This window comes from Arvicola amphibius, chromosome 5, assembly GCF_903992535.2.
Source record: "Arvicola amphibius chromosome 5, mArvAmp1.2, whole genome shotgun sequence".
NCBI lineage: Eukaryota > Metazoa > Chordata > Mammalia > Rodentia > Cricetidae > Arvicola > Arvicola amphibius.
In genome coordinates, this window is record NC_052051.1 from 87,489,666 (window position 1) to 87,509,454 (window position 19,789).

The 19,789-nt window shown below is 43.2% G+C and overlaps 1 protein-coding gene across 10 annotated transcripts in view; it reads left to right on the forward strand.

Annotated features, from left to right (window-relative positions):
• Nucleotides 1-1,130: 1,130 nt before the first annotated feature.
• Esco1 (establishment of sister chromatid cohesion N-acetyltransferase 1) overlaps nt 1,131-19,789 on the forward strand; it is a 79,706-nt gene continuing 61,047 nt past the window's right edge. For 3 of the 10 annotated variants that reach the window (XM_038329956.2, XM_038329963.2, XM_038329961.2), the window contains exons 1-3: nt 1,138-1,466; nt 2,127-2,187; nt 19,426-19,516. The gene's annotated coding sequence lies outside the window, so the exon portion shown is untranslated. Of the gene's footprint in view, nt 1,471-1,582; nt 1,605-1,779; nt 2,004-2,126; nt 2,188-19,425; nt 19,517-19,789 lie in introns of those variants that run through there. The other 7 variants (XM_038329959.2, XM_038329962.2, XR_005285395.2 and 4 more) reach the window with 6 other exon arrangements.

Consider the following 19,789-nt stretch of genomic DNA (forward strand, 5'->3'; position numbering starts at 1 on the left):
AGGCTGGGCATGGAAGCTCAGAATTTAGGAGGTGGAGACAGGAGAATCAGGAGTTCAAAGTCATTCTAAACTACAAAGAAAATGAGAGACCTGGGTTACTGAAATTCTGTCTCAGAAACCCCAAACAACTACTTTTGGCCCTTTCTTTGGACATTTCTAAAAGCCATAGCCTGTCTGAATATCAACTTCAGTAAACTTAGTGGAAACTACAGTCTTGTTTAGGCTCTTAGTTTCTCAGTCATAAGAACATTGGTAAAGAAAGGGTGAATCCCGTGCTCTGGTGTAGTTTTCAGATAAGAATGGCCATTTAATCCTTTTTTTTTATGTTAATGCTACCCGGCTGTCCTGGAACTTACTCTGTGTAGACTAGGCTAGCCTTGATCGAACTGGAAGAGATTCTCTTGCCTCTGCCTCCCAAGTGCTTGTATTAAATGGGATTAAAGGCGTGTGCCACCACTGCAAGGTTTAATGGCCACTATCAAAGAAAGATCAAAGGATTAGCTCCCACAGAAAATGATGGAAATTCTGGAGCAAACCCCTCACCTTTTGGGGCCTTGGGTGAGTTTAAAGGGGTTTTACAAATTTATTATAGTTCTCATTTATGTGTGTGTGGGTATCATGACTAGAATATGTGATCCACAGATTGGACATTGCTTAGAGAAAGTGTAAACAACACAGTATGATTTTAGGGAAAAGTGTTCTGCCTGCCATAGCCCCCTCAGCAGGTAGCAGGCAGTAGAGGGGCAGCCCCAGCAGGGCTGGCCCGTGGTTGACCTCGTCCCCAGCAGTCTAAGGAAGGGGTTCACTCCATACTCAGCTCCTCTTTTCCTGAGTATAGCAGTGAGAAATGCATCTCACTTTCTGGAAGTCGCGTTTGCAGGCTGTGGAGGTGCTCAGACCTTACAGTGCTTGTTGCTTGTACATATGCCACGGCTAGCATGTGGCAGTCAGAAGACATCTCTCTGCTTCCACAATGTGGCTTCCGGGGATCGAACTTCTACCCTCCGTCCCATCTCCCGGGCCGGAGACGAGCACGAGGACCAGCCGTCACCAAAAGGGGGCGCCGCCACCGCCCCGAAGGGCGCCCACCCGCGGAGTCGCGCGCGCTAGGCCTCCCAGCGCGCCTGCGCCGAGTGTGGACTCCGGCTCGCCTTTCCCCGACGCCCGGCTGTCTTGGCCCGGGTGAAAACTGCGTGACACGCAGAGAGCGTAGCGGCCATCTTCGTCTTCTGGGCACGTCAGCTGAGCGGGTTAGGGCTGAAGAGAAGCGCTGCGCAAGCGCACCCACGACGGCCCCAGGTAACTCCCATCTGACCGGAGAGGCGTCGCCGCCGCCGCCGCCGCCGCCGGAAGTTTGGTGTTTGTGCCGCGGGCGGCGACGGTCGCGGCAGAAGCAGCTGAGTGTCTCCGGGTACCCGGATGTGAGCGCTCCGGGATCCGGGCGGACGCCGCCGCGCAGCAGGGAGGTAGGTGAGCATCCCCACGGCCCTCGCCACGGCGGGCGGCTGTCTTCGCTGTCGCGCCGCCGCACGCCTCTTCCTAGTGGGTCCCGGCTGCTCGCACCCCGGAACCAGCGGGAAGGCTCGCCGCCGCGGGCGCCTGAGGTGGGTGGTCGCGCGTCACCTGCCGCTGCTTGCCGGCTGTCAGAGTCGCGGAGGAGCCGGGGTCCTCGGACGGCCGGAGGTGGCTGCAGCCATGGCGACTGCCGGCAGCCTGCGCTCGGAGTCCGCAGGTAGCCGGGGCCTGGTCCCCGCCCCCGGCCTCCCTCCCTCCCTCCTTCCGTCCGTCCTTCAGTCTTTCCGCCGTCGCTCTCCAGCCTCCTGCGGCAGCAGGGCTGCGGCTCCGGCGCCTCCCGCTGACCCGGCCTGAACCCTGAGGCCCTGCAGCCTGCGGGCAGGATGTGGGGGATCCCGACTCCCGCGTCTTCATCTTGGGAGGGGAGCGATGGCCCGGTTCCCCATCTCAGGAAATAATGCCACCTGGAGATGGGGGCCGAAGCACAGGTAGGGTCCTTTGAGGGCCCCAGGAAGTTTTGTACGGTGGAGAGGTGTGAGCGGAAGTGAATTGGATATTAGATTTTGATCGCACTCGTCAGATTATAACGAGGGTTTGTTTTGCACCGGCAGAGTAACCTGTCCGCGTCACCAGAAGTCCACAAATCGGATCCCCACACCTCACCTCCAAATGGTGCGTTGTGCAAATGGAACGGGTACAGGATTCTGTAGTGGGTGGCGGTAAGCGAGGGAGTGGGAAGTACAGGAAGATTCAAGAAGTACTGTGGTCTTAGCAGAAATGGATTTCTTGTAGCAAGAAGCCGTGGCACCATGCAGTCCCAAAATGGTATTACAAAACAACTTTTTCTTTTTTCTTTCCTGTTTTCAAAGACTGACTCACCATGTAGTTCAGGCTGTCCTGGAACTCAGATCCACCTGCCTCTGCCTCCTTAGTGCTAGGATTAAAGGCATGCACCAGGTACAAAACTTCATATTATTTGGTGAAATAATGAGATGTGACCTGATGCTCCTCCCCCAATCTAAACAATTTTTAAAAAGTAGGAATGAGGGCCGAGGGGATGATTCAGCTGGTAAAAAAGGCTAAGCCTGACCAGCTGAGTTTGATACTTGATCACATGGGAGGAGAGAGCTGACTCAAAGGCTCAGGTGTCGGCATGGACTGCAGATGTCGATCTTAGTGTATAGGTTAACATGAGCAAGGGCTCTAGGACCAGAAATAAGAAAGTTGGTGAAACACAATTTCAGCTGTGCTGGTCAAGGTTTCGGTGAACTGAAGCTGTATTTCACTTTTGTGATTGCATTTTACATAGGGTACTAACTCTAATGAATTTATTTTTAACTTGAAAAAACTTTAAAATTCCCGTCGAGACTATCATGAACAAAACAAAACTGCTTAATTTGGAAACTCCTAATACAAGTCTTTATCATCTGAGGAAACGAGGAAGTTGGTAGTAGTAGACACGCTGTGTGTGTGTGTGTGTGCGTGTGTGGTTTTTCCATACAGGGTTTCTCTGTGTAACAGCCCTGGCAGTCCTGGAGTTCATCACTCTAGACCAGGCTGTCCTCAAACTCACAGAGATCTGCCTGTGTCTGCCTCCAGAGTGCTGGGATTAAAGGCGTGCGCCACCATACCTAGCAATATACATTTTTAATGAACAAAATTTCTAAACGTTGCTGATTAGTATGTTATAGTTATTTCACCATTACATTTTCACACATGTATTAATATTTTTCAATTATATATAGTTACTCCCTCATTACCCTTTCTTCTTTTCCTGCCATTCCTTCTGATCACCTTTCTCTTTTCTGCTAGTCCCCCTTTTACTTTTGGGGTGGGAATGCCAATGAGTTTAATTAGGGTTCTTCATGGATCCTGAACAGTAGCTAAGAGTGGCTATACTGGGGAGAACACATCTCTCTCCCCACCAGAACTCCAGGGAAGCTGAGCCTTCTCAGTGTTGCCCTATCTTCTTCAAGTTCTATTTATCTTAATCTTACTTAATCTGTTCCTTGCCAGGTTTTTGTGCCTACATTTAAATTGAGAAATTATACTTCACAGAAAGGATACTATGATGAATATCATTAACTTCCTTTGCGGGATGGTCTTTGTTGACTTGGTAATTCTTCAACACACAGAGTTGATTGTTATTTGTCCTATAAATGAAAAAGTGACTAGCGCTGTATAATTCAAAATAATGTATTTTTATAATAGTTGATTTTTTTCTATGACATTTATAATGTTTGTCCTCCCTATAGTTCACTGAATAACCTCAACTGTTGGTAATGAACTTAGATGATAGAAACCCATATCAGTAAAATTATTAGAATTCTGTTAACCCTTTTGAAGCTTAGGCTTTTTTTTTTTTTTTTTTGGGTTTTTCGAGACAGGGTTTCTCTGCAGCTTTTTTAGAGCCTGTCCTGGACCTAGCTCTTGTAGACCAGGCTGGCCTCGAACTCACAGAGATCCGCCTGCCTCTGCCTCCCGAGTGCATGCTTAGGCTTTTTATGTGTGTACATGCATCAGTGAAAATTCTTTGGCTTTGTATTTACAGAAACTTTGTTTATTACTGTAATTTTAGTTAGTAATGAAGCATTATTCTCTGTCATTTTTGCTTTTTTACTCTTTGGCAGTTTGATTCTTATGATAAATCTCAATCATTTTCACCTCTCATTCTCCCTCTCTCCCACTGGCATTCTTCTCAGAATCCCTACTACTTCTCTCTCTCTCTCTCTCTCTCTCTCTCTCTCTCTCTCTCTCTCTCTCTCTCTCTCTCTCTCTCTCTCTCTCTCTGTGTGTGTGTGTGTGTTGTGTGTGTGTGTGTGTGTATGTGTGTGTATGTGTGGCCTCCATGAGTTTCGTTATAGTTCTTTGACTGAGAATGGGGTGGGAAATTATTCACTGGACCAAGGGCAACTTATAGGACTGTGGTCTTTTCTGTTTGGGAATAGGGTGGTATAAATTTTTGATTCATTCTTATCCTGCAGGAGTAAATAAAAAGACATTGTTATTTTAATGTAGTGGCTCTCTCCCTTAGCTCTCACAGCTCAGGTTGGCCTTGAAGTATACCTACTTCCACTTCTCAGGTGGTAAACACCCACTGTGCTCTCCCTCCTCCCTACTGTCTTTTGGAGGGAGAGGATCTGAGATTAAAGATGTGAAGCACCACATCCAGCCTTTTTTCCTTTTTTTCCTTTTCCTCTTCTTTCATAGGTTCTTGCTATGTAACCCAGGCCTCCAAACTGCTGTGATTACAGGTGTGTTCCACCATTTGTGACTAATGTTCTTGTTCTCAAATTTCAGAATTCCTTTGTCCTCCTAAAGATCATGTAGGATTTTGTCTTAGGGTTTCTAGTGCTGTGAAGAGACACCAGAGATTTAGTTAATTATCATCAGGATAGGACATGGCCCATGCTGTTCCGGTAGCCACTGGTGCTGGAGAAGGAGCCAAGAGTCTTGACTCATAAGCATCAGGAAGTGGTCTGAGACACTGAGCATGGCTTGAGCATATATGAGGCCTCAAATCCCACCTCCATAGTGATACACTTCCTCCAACAAAGCTATATCTAATAGTGCCACTCCCTTTGAGTTTATGGGGCAATTACTTTCAAATTACCACAGATTCTAAATAGCTTTTTGTTTGTCTTCATTTGTTTTGTTTTGTTTTTCTGATACAGGGTTTCTCTGTATATCTCTGGCTGTCCTGAAATTGCCTCCTGAATAGATTAGGCTGGCCTCAAACGTCTAGAGATTCGCCTGTCTCTGGCTCCTGAGTGCTGGGATTAAAAGGGCAGTTGCCACTGCCCAGCTCTTATGTAGGATTAAGAAGCTTTTGTTGATATTGTTATATATGTTAGAGTTATTGTGTTATAAATAATCATCTTCAAATGTATCAATGCCTGAATTAAAAGTTAATTAATATAAAGTGCTGGAGAGATGAGTCAGTGGTTAAGAACACTTGCTTACTGTTTTAGAGGACCTAGGTTCAGTTCTTACTGTCCACATGGTAGCTTACAGTCATCCCTAATTCTAGTTGCAGGGGATCTGATACCCTCTTTTGACCTTCATAGACACATACATATGGTGGACAAACATACATACAGGCAAGCAAAACACTCATACATATCCAATAAGTAAATCTAAAAATAGATAATATAAGTAGCATCTTTAATAATACATAACAATATGCCAAATTAGTTTGCCAAAGAATGGTAGTTGTATTACATTTTGTAATTTAGTGTTTGGCTTAATAGAATACAACTGGATTGTTTTATGGGCTCTATCAGTTGCTGTTTTCTGGTCAAAGTACATGAAGAAAAATTCAACTTCATAGTACTATGTTGAGAGGGAAATTTAATAATTTTTAGAAGCTGGGCAGTGGTGGTGCAGCCTTTAATCCCAGCACTCAGGAGCCAGCACTCGGGAGGCAGAGGCAGGCGGATCTCTGTGAGGTCCAGGCCAGTCTGGTATACAAGAGCTAGCTCTAGGACAGGCTCCAAAGCTACAGAGAAACCCTGTCTCGAAACCCCCCCCCCCAAAAAAAATAATAATTTTTAGATAATTGTGATTGTCTAACAAATCAATAAGTGAGTACTACTCTGCCTGTACTCAATTGTAAAATCACTGGTCTCATTTTATCTTTCTTTTTTTTTTTTTTTTTTTTTTTTTTTTGAGTGAGATGGTATCACTATGTTGTTGCAGTGCTGGCCTGTCCTTGAACTCTTAGGCTCAAAGGGATCCTTTTTGTCTCAGCTTCCTTGAGTAGGAACTATAGGGAACCTGAAATTTTTTGTCTTTATTTTGTGCTTGGGATGGAACCTAAGGCCTGATACATGCCAGGCAAATGATTTTCTACTGAGTTGCATTCCTAGAACAGTGTATTTTCTCTGCGCAATGTATATAACATGTTGATATATAGTCTCTTTTTGTTTTGTTTTTGGAGGTAGGGTTTCTTTGTGTAACAGCTGTGGCTCACGTAGAACTTACTTTGTAGAAAGTGCTAGACTTGACCTTACAGAGAGAGGTCCACCTGCCCCTGACTCCCAGGGTTTAAAGGTGTGCACCATCACTGTCCAGGGATTTGTAGCATCTTAAAAACGTATATTTAGCTGGGCAGTGGTGGTGCACGCCTTTGTTTCAAGTACTCGGGAGGCAGACACAGGTGGATCTCTGAGTTTGAGGTCAGTCTGGTCTACAAGAGTGAGTTCCAGGACAAGCTCCAAGCTATAGAGAAACTCTGTCTCAAAAAACAAAACAAAACACAAAAAACAAAAACAAACAAAAAAACCAAAAAAATTAACAGTTTATGTACCTGCTGTTTTTAAAAGGCTGTTAAAAGTCTATCTTGGAAACCAGGTGTGATACACATTTGTAATCTTCACACTTGGGAGGTGGAGTCCAGTCTGGGTTACATAGCAACCCCATCTCAAAAGTCTGACTTTTTTTTATTGCTTTTTTTGAGTATTTTAGAACTGTTTTGAATATTTTTGTTTATATAAATGCTTCTTTTGTTCTTGTGGTTAACTTATTTTTTATGAGGTACTAAATTTTTGATCCTCATGTGTTGTAGGAGGCCGCTTGTTTGTTCCCGACTGCTCAGCCCCAAAATAATCACACAGAAACTGTATTAATTAAATGACTGCTTAGCCTATTAGCTCTAGCTTCTTAATGGCTAGCTCTTACATCTTAATTCAACCCATTTCTATTAATCTCTGTATGCTACGAGGTTGTGGCTTACTAGCAAGGTTCCAGCTTGTCTGTTCCCAGGGGCAGCTACATGGTGTATCTCTGACTCCGTCTTCTTTCTCCCAGTATTCAATTTAGTTTTCCCCACCTACCTCTATTCTGCCCTGTGCAGGCTCAAGACAGTTTCTTTATTAACCAATAGTGTGTTCACAGGATACAGAGGTGAATCCCACATCACTCATGAATGGGTAGAGAAAGGGCATGGTATCATGAATTGGCTGATAATTGTTTAAACTGACATTATGATATCAGAGTTCTGTCAATGCAACTTAGTGGCAGTGTTTGCCTAGCATGCATGTGGCCCACTTTTTTTTGTTATTGGAGGTGTCTATATGATGTGTGTGTAGGTATGGAGTCAGTTTCTTCCACTTTTATGTGGGTTTCAGGTACCCAGACTTCTTGTGTCAAATATCTCTACTTGCTGAGCTATCTAGCCAGCCCTTGCTAGGCATTTTTTTTTTGAACATGAAAGAACCTTAAATTACCCTAAATTAGGGGAGTTAATTGGAATGTTAGACAGAGAAACGAAGAAATGACTGCAGAGTGAGGCCTTGTAAGAGAAAAGAACAGAAACTACTTAACATTAGGATTTATCAGGAAACACACCAGGCCCTGTAAACCTAAATGTAGTTCAGAACTCATATAATGTGGAGTACAACAGTATATCTCTGGGAATTGGTTCACCTTACTTCAATTCCTTGGTAAGTGTTCTGTAACAGCTAGTCTTGTCTGTCTCAACTAGGTGAATTTACCTTTTGGAACACTTGGCAGTATCTGGAGGTATTTTTTCAGTGTTGGGGAAAGGGATGCTATTGACTTCTAGTGGGTATAGGCCATGAATACTGCTTCTAAACATCCTCTGTTCACACAGGCAGCTCTTCATTACATACACGACCTTTATCTGCTTATTTAATAGTGATGAAGTTGATAAACCCTGTATTATCATTGACTATCTAATGGCTGCTCTGGTGTCAAAAACCCACTCTTAAATTTGTTTTGTTTATTTGTGTGTGTGTAATATATGTGGAAGAGGACAGAGTATGGGAGTCAGTGCTCTTCCACCATTTAGGTTCTGAGGATTGAAATAGGGTGATCAAGCTTGGCAACAGCACCTTTGCCCGCTTGAGCCACATCTCTGGCCTCAGGAACTCACTCTAGGATAGGCAGGTGTGCACTATGGTTAACTTTATGAGCTGCTTAAGACCTTTGGTTTTTTTAAAAGTGGGTGATTTTAGGCTATAAAGACCTTTTTTTTTAAAAAAAAAAAATCACACTCACAGTTCTGGGGATTGGACGCAGATGTGTCTTTGGGGGATACCTGTCAACTTAGAACCAAAGAGACTCAAAGAAAAGGAATGGGTTGAAGAACCAGATTAGTTTGTTTCTGTTTTAAAATTTTTGTGGGAGTTTTTGCGTGTGTGTATGTGTGTGCACCTTGGAGGCAAGTTTCCTAATTGGTAGACTCACCTTCAGCTATGGTCTCTTCCCTGTTTCATTTTAAATCAAGTCCTGTAGTTTCTTGCTCAACTCCTCCCCCTCCCCCCGAGGAAACAGGGTGTGTGGTGGCACACACCTGTAATTCTAACACTGAAAAAGATGGAGGAAGATGAAGAATACAAATCCCATCTATACATTTGTCAGAAATAAAAGACTCCAGCATTGAGACACTAAGGGAGGGAGATTTGACAAATTTGAAACTAGCCTGGAATATTTAGTTTATAAAGTGATTTAAATTTTATTTGAACTGTATGCGTGTTTTGCTCCCATGTATGTCTTTGTACCAGATGTGTCCCTGGTGCCTTCTGAGGCTAAAAGAGAAGGTGTCAGATTCCCTGGAACTAGAGTTAAAGGTGGTTGTATGCTGGAGTCCAGCTCCAGTGGATTTCAGGCCCCAAAGAGGAGACATGGAGTAGGCAAACGAAGAAGGAAGACTCAGTTAAGTTGGGATGGCTGCTGCTTTATTGAAAAAAAGGCTACACCTTTTATACTCTATAATTACACAAAGGATCAGAAAGGGGGCTTATGAGCTGGGATGGGGCTTGTAAGCAGCCATTGACAAGTTAATAGTCATCACAGTCCTGTTTATGAGGGGGTCATAAGGTCCTCTTGCCAAAGATAAGGCAAGCAGCAATTTACTTCAAGCCCTTGAGGAAATGGGGCGATTGTTTAAATGCCTGACTTTGCAAGAAGGACTCTTTTCAGGGGACCAGGCACTCCATTATAGAATATTGCAATTTTTTATATGGCTTAGTTTATCTAAATAGCTAAAGCTTAAAGTGAGCAAAGATGAAGCTAGATAAGTATTGCTGTGAACCTGAGTAGATCTTTTGAATTTATAAATCTTGATTATCAAGTATATCGTATTTATCAAATATACCTTATTTGTCAAGCATATGTTACCTATCTAAATTTTCTAGCAGTTTTATCATGCGTACCACTGTGGCTTAGAATTTTTTTCCAAAGAATTAATTATTTTGTTTAAAGAGGATGTCATTGTATATATCCTTATCCTCTACTGAAACCCACACAAAATTTCCCAAAGAAAAAGGCATAAGGAAAACTCCCATAACACTTGTTATTCGTTTATTTTTTTTTTGGTTTTTTCGAGACAGGGTTTCTCTGTGGCTTTGGAGCCTGTTCTGGAACTAGCTCTTGTAGACCAGGCTGGTCTCGAACAGAGATCCACCTGCCTCTGCCTCCCGAGTGCTGGGATTAAAGGCGTGCGCCACCATCGCCTGGCCTTGTTATTCTTTTTTTAAGAATGGTGGTGGGGCACCAGTCCCACGAGGGCAGCAGTCTCACAAGGGGCCGCAGTAGGTCACCCCAGGTCTCAGTGGGGTAGCGAGGTGTCCCCAGAGGCATTGGTGGGTGGGAGACCATAGCAGGTGAGAGACAGACAAATACACCATGCAGAGAGAGAGTTTGGGTATAGAGTTTATTTAGTGGGTTATGAAAGTGAAAGGGAAGGTGTAATGGAAAAATTAAAAATGCTGTGGGATCCCCGGCGGCAGTAGGCAGCAGAAATGCTGTAGGTCCCCAAGTGGTCATAGCGGGCCATGTGGCGGCAGGTAGAGGACCCTGAGCAGTAGCTGGTCCCAGGCAGGGAAACACGTGGAGGTCAGGCAAGAGACAGAGACATGGATAGACACAACATGCAGAGTGAGGTTTAATATTTATTCAGAGGGTTATGGAGGGGAAGGAAAAAGGGAGGGGGAGAGAGGGGGGAGAGAGAGAGAAAAAGGGGGAGGCAAGAAGTGGGGAGAGAGGCAGAAGCTGCCTCAACGAGAGGAAGACAAAAAAGAGAGAGAGCTCAGGCCAGAAGCTGAAGATCAGCCTGCCTCAGTGGATGGATGGGGGAGGGAGTAAGTGTGGCTTGTCTCTTAAAGAGACAGAACCATCATTACAGAAGGGAAGAAAGGAAGAGGGGGGGAGAGAGAAAGAGAGGCAGTAGCCACCCTTTCAGAAAAGGGACAAAAAGAGCACAGGCTGCCTGGCAGAAGAGGAGAGTTGGGAGTGGGAAGGGCTTGTTTCTTAAAGGGACAGGGTACCCAGGTGACAGGCTAGCACGTCATAACAACACTTAGTGAGAATTATTAAAAATGAAAGTAAGAGGGGGCTGGAGAACTGTCATTGGCAGTGTCAAGATGCCTGAACTTAGTCAGCAGCAGTGGTTGTCATGCTGAGATTCCAACCCAAGTCTTCTGTAATAGGTTTTGTACCTTGATAGCAGTAAGCCAGATCAAGCTGAATTGAAAAAAGTAAAAGAACGGGTTTATTTTAAACAAAGCAACTCCCAGGTGAGTTCTTCAGCCCCCAGAGATTGAGGCAGGAAAAGAAGCAGGAAAAGTAACAACTAAAATGGGAGTTTAAATACCCTGTAGGCAAGATGATGTGTTCTCTGTAAGCTGGGTTTGTACCCAAGTATGGTATGCTTTAGGTGGGGCCTTCATGGGAGGAGCCGCAGCAGCTGCCAAGAATGCAGAATTGGGCTTTTTGTAGCCATTTCTTTGTTGGAGATTTTCTGAGAGGGCGGGGTTTGGAGAGATGGGATTTTGGATCTAGCAGGAGTAGCTGGAGGTTCCAGCTGAACACTCTGGTAGAGCAAGTGCTTTTAACTTCAGAGCCATCTCTTTAGCCTCATAGCCTCGAGTATTGAGTTCAAAGCCAGCTGAGTTTACACAACAAAGTTCAGTCAATGCTACATAGAAAGATCCAGGCTCAGAAAACAAAATAGAACTTCTGAGGTGGCTCCTTGCCTGGCATACCTCTAGTCTGTTTGAGCCTAGGAAACAAAATGATGGAAGGAGAGAACTACTCCCATTAGCTGACCTTTAATCACCACATTGTACTGTGGCAGGCATGTATAATGTCTGTGCACATATACAAATAAATGTAATAAATTTTGTACGGTGTGGAGGCACTACCAGCACTCCAGGTGCAGCTCTGAGTTCAAGGCCAGCCTGGTCTACACGTTTTTAAATTGATATTTATTGAGTTCTACATTTTTCTCTGCTCCCCTCCCTGCCTCTCCGCTCCCCCCTTCAACCCTCCCTCAAGGTCCCCATGCTCCCAATTTACTCTGGAGATCTTGTCTTTTTATACTTTCTACTTCCCTTGTAGATTAGATCTATGTAAGTCTCCATTAGTGTCTGCATTATTGTCTATGTTCTCTGGGATTGTGGTTTGTAGGCTGGCTTTCTTTGCTTTATGTTTAAAAAAACCGACTCTCTTTTCTGTCTTCCTCTCTGAGAGGCAGCTTCGCTTCTGCCTCTCTCCCCACTTCTCTGCTCCCTCCCTCTCTCTCCCCCCCTCCCTTCCCCCTTCATAACCCCCTGAATAAATATTCAAACTCACTCTGCAAAAAAAAAAAAATAAATAAAAAAAAAAAATAAAAAAAAAAAAACCTATGTGTGAGTACATGTGATAATTGTCTTTCTGTGTCTGGAATATCTCACTCAAAATAATGTTTTCAAGCTCCACCCATTTTCCTGCAAAATTCAAGCTGTCGTTATTTTTTTCTGCTGTGTAGTACTCCATTGTGTAAATGTACCACATTTTTTTTTTATCCTTTCTTCGATCGAGGGGCATTTAGGTTGCTTCCAGGTTCTGGCTATGACAAACAGAGCTGCTGTGAACATAGTTGAGCACATGTCCTTGTGGCACGATTGAGCATCCTTTGGAAATTTACCCAAAAGTGGTATTATTAGGTCTTGAGGAGGGTTGTTTCCTAATTTTCTGAGAAATCACCACACTGACATCCAAAGGGGTTGTACCAGCTTGCATTCCCACCAGCAATGCAGGAGTGTTCCCTTTTCCCCACAACCTCTCCAGCATAAGTTGTCATCAGTGTTTTTGATCTTGGCCATTCTTACAGGAGTAAGATGGAATCTCAGAGTTGTTTTGATTTGCATTTCTCTGATGACTAAGGCTGTTGAACATTTTCTTAAGTGTCTTTCAGCCATTTTAGATTCCTCTGTTGAGAGTTCTCTGTTTAGGTCTGTACTCCAGTTTCTCTCAGTGTCTGTGCTGCTGGGGTTATATTTAGGAAGTGGTCTCCTGTGCCAATGCGCTCAAGTGTACTTCCCACTTTCTCTTCTATAAGGTTCAGTGTGGCTGGCTTTATGTTGAGGTCTTTGATCCATTTGGACTTGAGTTTTGTGCATAGTGATAGATATGGGTCTATTTTCATTCTTCTACATGTTGATATCCAGTTATGCCAGCACCATTTGTTAAATAAGCTTTCTTTTTTTCCATTTGATATTTTTTGCTTCTTTATCAAAAATCAGGTGTTCGAAGATGTGTGGATTGACATCCATGTCTTCTATTTGTCCTCCTGTCTGTTCTTATGCCAATACCAAGCTGTTTTCAGTTCTGTAGCTCTGTAGTAGAGTTTGAAGTCGGGGACTGTGATGGCTCCAGAAGTTCTTTTTTGTACAGGATTGTTTTGACAATTATTGTTCTCCTCTTTGAATATTTAATTTATAGACCCTTTTTGACACTGCCAGGTCTCATTTGTGGCCTATTTCTCTGCTTATTACAAGGATTTGCTTTTATTAGTTCAGTGTAGGGGCTGCCAGGTTCTATTTCTCCACAGATAACACTTGCTTTTTTTAAATAGTAAAATATATAGTAAATAGGAACCTCTTGTTAGCTGTTTCAAAGAGATATAAAAACATGTTTTGAAGTTAGAATCTCTTCTAATGAAGTGATTGATTTTTTTTTTTCCAATGTGACCTGATCTGAAAGATGTCTCAGCGAGATCATCTATGTAGTTCAGACATTTCATTTATATACACAGACAGGCAAGTGTATCATCTACACTTACATATTAAGTCAGTGGCAGAAGACAGCCAGAATCAGCCTGACATATACACCAAGGCTTTGTGCTGCTTCATTTTTCCCACGCCTTAAGAGGAAGGCAGCAAGGTTAGAGTGCAAAAAAAGGAGGGGTCCTGGATGTGGGCTAGTGATGGAGTGCTTGTCTGATGTGCACAGGTCCTGGGTGTGGGCTGGTGTTGGAGTGCTTGTCTGATGTGCACAGGTCCTGGGTTCAGTTGCCGGCACCAGAGGTAGAGAGTGTTGGCTGCGCAAGCATGAAGACTGCCGTTTGGATCCCGGTACCCAAACAAAAGCTGGACCTAGTCCTACACACGCCTGTGACCCCAGAACTAAAGGGCTGAAGACAGGATAACTTCTGGGACTTTGTAGCTGCCGGTCTAAGAGAGGGAGAGAAAGAGAGAAAGAAAGGCAGGAAGAGACCCTGCCTCAAAGGAACAAAGTGGGGAGTGACAGAGGAATAGTGGATACCCAACATGTCCCTCTGGCCTGTGAGCGTGCACAGGTGCACAGCTCTACACCACAGGAAAAAAATGAGAGTGAGGGGATAAAAACAGGCTGCAAAGATGAGACAAGTCTCTCACAGTAAACTGGACATGAGAGAAAAAAACTACAGATTGGAAGGGTTATTAGCTCCAGACATACCACTAATAATCTAATGGTCACCATCAGATACTGATTACCCTAAGAACCAGTCAGAATTTCTGTCTGTCTTGTTACATGTCACAATGATTCAAGTAGCTGGAAAGAGAGGTAGAAAGGAAAACAAAAGCCAAAGTAGGGACCAGAATAGGGCGAGGAGACTGAGTACACTCAGTCAGTGGGAAAGCCTACCGGGGAAACGTTCCTGGGATTGAAATAGGGAGTGAAACCTCCAGATAGGGAATTGACGATTGGGAAACCCCTCAGTACAAGGAAAGAACGGCAGCTGGCAGTGTTAAGAACCATTAGGAGCTGGGTGTGGTACATGCCTTTAATCCCAGCACTCAGGAAGCTGAGGCAGAGGCAGGCAGATCCCCAAGTATGAGACCAATCTGGTCTACAAAGTGGGTTCCAGGCCAGTCAGGGATACACAGTCTCAAAAGACAAACAAAATAGAACAAACTTTATAACTGCCAAGTATTTCCTGACCCATCTCAGTGGTTTGAGGACATCACAGGGTAGTTGTTGTTACTTTGTTTTTGCTAGTGTGTCATCTCAGGCATAGAGGTACCTATAATGGAATCTCCCCTGCAGTTCAGTTATAGAAGTATTTGGCTAAGTCAGAAAACTAACTATGAGTAGAATATCCCTTCAAGATATTCCCAAGTCTACCCTTGGCTCATAGCAGTTCTCAAACTTTGAATCTTGTCTAGTGTTCCAGCCATCAGCCTGCCCATGAGTGGCTTCCCATATGTGGGAGTGTTGGACCCTAGCGTCCAATCACCGAGAAGGAAGAGTCGCCCCAAGAGACCATCTCTCATATCACAGCTGATGTAAAAAGCATCAGGATTTTATTAATTCTGTCATGACAGGGTATTCCAGCAGTCGGGAGGCTAGAAGACCCTGAATGTCTGGTACAGGCTATTTTTAAAGGGAAAAACCACAGAAGGAAGGGGTGTCTGGGGGTTGTTCTTTAACTATTATGATTGGCTTATTCAAAAAGGCTATTACCAATAATTGGCTGGAGAGTGGTTGCCAGATCAGATGAGGTAAAGGGAAACTTCTGAGTGTCACTTTGCCCCTTCCCAGGGACTGAGTCAAAACATCAATAACTGAGTCAACACCTAAGGGTTATCTTGCCCCTATTCAGGGAGATGGAAAGTTCCCAACATCTCAGTACATGCATGCATAGCTGTTATGTCCTTGGTTCCCAGGGGATGAGGGGAAGTACTGAGAGTTGTCAGAAATGGCTTCAGAATTGTCTTCAAGTTCTACAGGAGGACTATGCCCTTCTTACTGAGCCCTCCCTGCACTTCTGTTTATCACAGACTCATACCTGTCTGCTTGTAGGACAGAGCTGGAAGATGTCACCCCTTATCTCCCTACTTGAGAGTTAACTCCAAGCCTTGACTCTTGGCTGCAAGGGAAGCGTACTGCAGGCTCCTTCTAGTGTCTCCTTATTTGGATTTCCTGAGGACAAAGTGAGGCCAGGAATTCTCAGGTTCCTGAAAAATGTAACTGATCCTGGTCCTTTTGAGTTCAGTGCTGTATGACACTTAGGATAACTAGGTGACCCTTAGTGTTCCTTTTGTTCTCAAAAATCTGTCTGATTTTTTTTTTAATTTGGAAATAGAAACAACTAGGGTGAACTGGACTTGATGCCATAGTTCACTCAGCTTGTTCAAATTGCCTGAATTCTTTAACCAAATTATTTTTAATTCCCAGGCATAATAGACACCTAAAATGCTTCAAGATAATTATAGTTAATTATCTTGATAATTAATCTTGATATTCATTAATGCTTGTTTTGTTTTTTGAGACAATATCTCATTATGCAGCCTTGGCTGACCAGGAACTTAATCTACAGAGGAGGGTGGCCTTGAATTCTCATAAATACACCTGTGACTTCCTCCTGTCATTAATGCTTTTTAAATGCTGCCAAATTCTCTTATAGCTTCTGTCTCCACAGTGTTCAAAGGGGATACTGGCTCTGCTTTTTGGAGCTAGCAAAGAAGGCAAATAAGTTTTTCCTAGTCAGAAATTTAGTGTTCCTAAGGGTGTAAAAAAGTGTCTACTACATCAGTTCTGAGTCCCTGGGAAGTAGTAGACATCCATGGCTGTCCTGGAAGTTGTATTGTAGCCCAGGCTGGCCTCAAACTCACAGAGAGCGGTCTGTCTCACTCCTTAATAGATAGTACATCCAGGAAGTTGAAAAAATTACTTTTGGTATTTCTATGTCTAGGAATGTCTATAAGGAAAGGATATTTTGACTTTCCTTTTCCTGGGTCTGCACACAGTCCACTAGTATGAGTTTGTGTTCCTTAGCTCAGAGCATTGTAGATTGGATTACCCAGCTCCCTTGCTCTGTGTAGTAGAAATACCTTTTCAGGCAGGGGACATGGAGGAGATGAGCTGGATTCCTCCCTCCTTCTGTTGCCAGGCCTCTCTGCATTAGCACTTTATCTACTTAGCATTTCTGACTGTATTGGGCTTATTTGTGACAATGATGTGTGTCAGGGACCATTTTCCCAAAGGATAGATTTGTCAGGGACCATTTTCTTAAAGGATAGATTTGTCAGGGACCATTGTCCTAAAGGATAGCAGAGGTCATTGCCCTAAGGATGTTTACAGAGATCCCACCCCTCATCCCAACTATCTTGAGAACTCTGTTAACGGCCCCTTACTCCAATGCTAATGGATCACATCTGTTAACCGCCCCTTACTCCCCTTACTCCAATGTTAATGGATCACATGTTTCGGCTTACACCAGGTGCTGACTGATGACCTTCAGTTACCCCAGCAGAGTTCCTGCCTACCCCTACCTCCACCCCATTCAAGGGCTATATAAGCTGTAACTTTCACCCCAATAAAAGGAGACCTTGACAATAGAATCTTTCTTGGTTTCCTTCCTCTTTTCAGCTCATGTCTTGCAGATTAGCGCACCTTCAGAGGACCCTGAATAGCTGACCCACCAAGCGGGGGGGGGGGGGGGGGGGGGGGGGGGTTTACAGATGTGACAATAGACTGGAATCTTTCCCTCTGGGAAAAATAAACACTGTTTTGAAACCCCATCCCAATGATTAATTTATTATGATTATGATTATTATTAGAGATGGGTTTCCTCTTGTGTGGTCCTGACTGACCTTGAACTCGGATCTGCCTGCCTCTGCCTCCCAAGTACTGGGATTAAAGAAGTGTGTCACCATACCCAGCCAGATTTTCTTTTTAAAATAGTTCTTTTTCTTTTTCTTTTCTTTTCTCTTCTCTTTTTTCTTCTTTATTTTCTTACTATCCCTGACTGATCTGGAACTACTAAGTAGACCAGGCTGGCTTGGAACTCATGGAGATCTGATTACCTCTGCCTTCCAAGTTTTGGGATTAAAGGTGTGTGCCAACATGCTTAGCCTAAAAATTAATATTTTTTTGTTATTGTTGCGTTTTCGAGACATCTTTCCTCTTTGTAGCTTTGAGTGTCCTGGAACTCACTCTGTAGACCAGGCTGGCCTTAAACTTACAGAGATCTGCTTGCCTTTGGCTCCAGAATGCTGGGATTAAAGGCGTGCACCATAACTGCACAGCAAAATTAAGTTAATTAATGTACACATGTTAAAGGAAATCATATATGCTCTTTTCCTAGTTTTCAAGTTATTCCTTTGATTTTCAGTATTTACTAAATTTTCATGTGTACCAGTCAATTTTTGTTGTTTAAAAAACATTGGTAGAGCTGGGTGGTGGTGGCGCATGCCTTTAATCCCAGCACTCGGGAGGCAGAGCCAGGTGGATCTCTGTGAGTTTGAGGCCAGCCTGGTCTGCAGGAGCTAGTTCCAGGACAGGCACCAAAGCTACAGAGAAACCCTGTCTAAAAAAAAAAAAAAAAAAAAGAAAAAAAAACTTTGGTAGAACTCAGTTTAGAATATCTTTGGCTGCTGTAATTAACATACAGGTATAGGTGGGCTTTACTTTTCCTTATGGGTTAGACTTGGCCTCACTTGTAGATTAACTCAGTTTTGTCCTTGAGTTCATTCTGAGGCCTAGGCAGAGGCAGCAGATTCCTAGAGAAGCTATTCTCACTGTGATAGAAAAGGTGTAAGAGTGCAAACCCAGACAGGTAGATATATTCATGTTCTGTGTGCATCATTTTCAGTAACATTCTACTGGCCAATGAAAGTAAGATAACCAGGGCTTTGGGTTGTTGAGTATATTCTGTCCATACAATTTAAGTAACATTCATCAGCTGGGAAGGAAAAATACACCTCTTCCATGGATGTAGTGATTGAGGCAGAAGGTAGCAGTTCTTTTTGTTGTTTGTTTCTCATTTTTATTTATTTATTTATTCATTCATTCATTCATTTATTTATTTATTTATTTATTCATTATGTATACAATATTCTGTGTGTTTGCCTGCAGGCCAGAAGAGGGCACCAGACCCCATTACAGATGGTTGTGAGCCACCATGTGGTTGCTGGGAATTGAACTCAGGACCTTTGGAAGAGCAGGCAATGCTCTTAACCTCTGAGCCATGTCTCCAGCCCCTGTTTGTTTGTTTCTTAAGTATAACTTACTACAGTTTGAGATAATGACCATATCTAGTTCTGGAACGTTCTGCATATATTGAAGAATCATCTGTAGATTGGTGTTTATAGGCTACGTTTGCTTAACCTACTTTTTTAGGATTTATTTTTATTTTACGCATGGATGTTTTGCCTGCATGTGTTCCTGGTGGCCTCAGGCCAGAAGAAGGTGATTTTCCTGTAGCTAGAATTTCAGGTAGTTATGAAGCACTATGTAGATGTTAGGAGCTGAGTCTCTGTTCTCTGTAAGAGCAGCAAGCACTTAACTGCTGAGCTGTCTCTCCAGCCTGTTTTGGCTGGGTGACTGGCCGGCTGACTTGCTTGCTTGCTTATTTATTTATTCATTCATTCATTCATTCATTCATTTATTTATTGGCAGGGTTTCACTGTGTAGCTCTGTCTGTCTGGAACTAGCTTTGTGGATCAAGGTGGCCTGGAATTCACAGATATCTGCCTGTCTCTGCCTCTCAAGTGCTGGGATTAAACGCATGTGCCACTACTGCCCAGTTTGGCAATTTTTAATAACAATAGACTTCTATTTTTTGAATTATGTATTTTCAGTAACTTGTTTTGCTTTAGCTACAGAGCTCTCTCTCTTTCTCTCTCTTTTTTTTTAAAGGTTTCCAAATATACAGACGTAATTAGAAACATCCCTTAGAGGCATCATCAAGAAACTTGAAAAGGTAAAACAGCATTTCCATTTCATTAAGGTAAGTGGCTTCTAACTTCATTAATTTTGTATATTTTGAAACAATTTAAAGACTAGATATATTTCATATTTTTAGGGAAGTTTAAGTTTACAATTTTATTTTTAAAATTGTTTGTTTTAACTTTGTATCTATGAATGTTTTGCATATCTGAATGTATGTACACCATGTGCTTGCTTGTTTGATCCACTGGAACTGAGGTTATAGATATTGTGGGTGCTGGAAATCGAACCTGGATCCTCTGGAAAAGCATATCCATTTCTGACTTGGACCTTG